This window comes from Cyprinodon tularosa, unplaced genomic scaffold (genome assembly GCF_016077235.1).
Source record: "Cyprinodon tularosa strain WSP-4 unplaced genomic scaffold, ASM1607723v1 ctg8, whole genome shotgun sequence".
NCBI classification, from domain to species: Eukaryota; Metazoa; Chordata; class Actinopteri; order Cyprinodontiformes; family Cyprinodontidae; genus Cyprinodon; species Cyprinodon tularosa.
Window position 1 is genome coordinate 1,361,373 of NW_024039562.1, and position 574 is coordinate 1,361,946.

A 574-nucleotide genomic window follows, 5' to 3' on the forward strand; every position below is an offset into this window, starting at 1 on the left:
CATACAGTTGTAATCCCTGTGTAAATAATTAGCAGGTGCTCCTTTTCCTGCAGGAATGGCTGTAAATCTTGGCATGTTTACCAGCTTTGCACTTTAACTCACGTAAAAACTTTTCACATTCTTAATGCAAAAAAAACAAACTCAGCTTTTCATCCAGATTGTAAAACAGGCCATAGTTTGATTTAGATCTGACAATGCCATGTCATTAATAAGCTGTTCTAAAATGGCTCTTTTTACACTGTTGCAGGCATCATTCTGCTTGGAGATGAGACTCCACCACAGTTTCAAGCTTCTTGTAGTTTCTAACAAATTCCTTCTAGACCTTTCTTTCACCCAAGACATCTTCTTTGTCTCTGCTTAAAAAAAAACTCCTACAGCATGATTCTTCCACCATTGAAATCTTCTTTATAAGGGGTTGTGCAATGTTAGGTTCCCTCCATGGATGGGATTAGTTTGTCATCCAGAAAGCTCCATTTTGACATATTCTATCGAGAGCATGTTTGCAGAAGTTTGCTGTTCCCAGTTTTAGATGAAATTTACCAGGTGGGGCCAGTGATTTTTGGGGGGTAAAAAA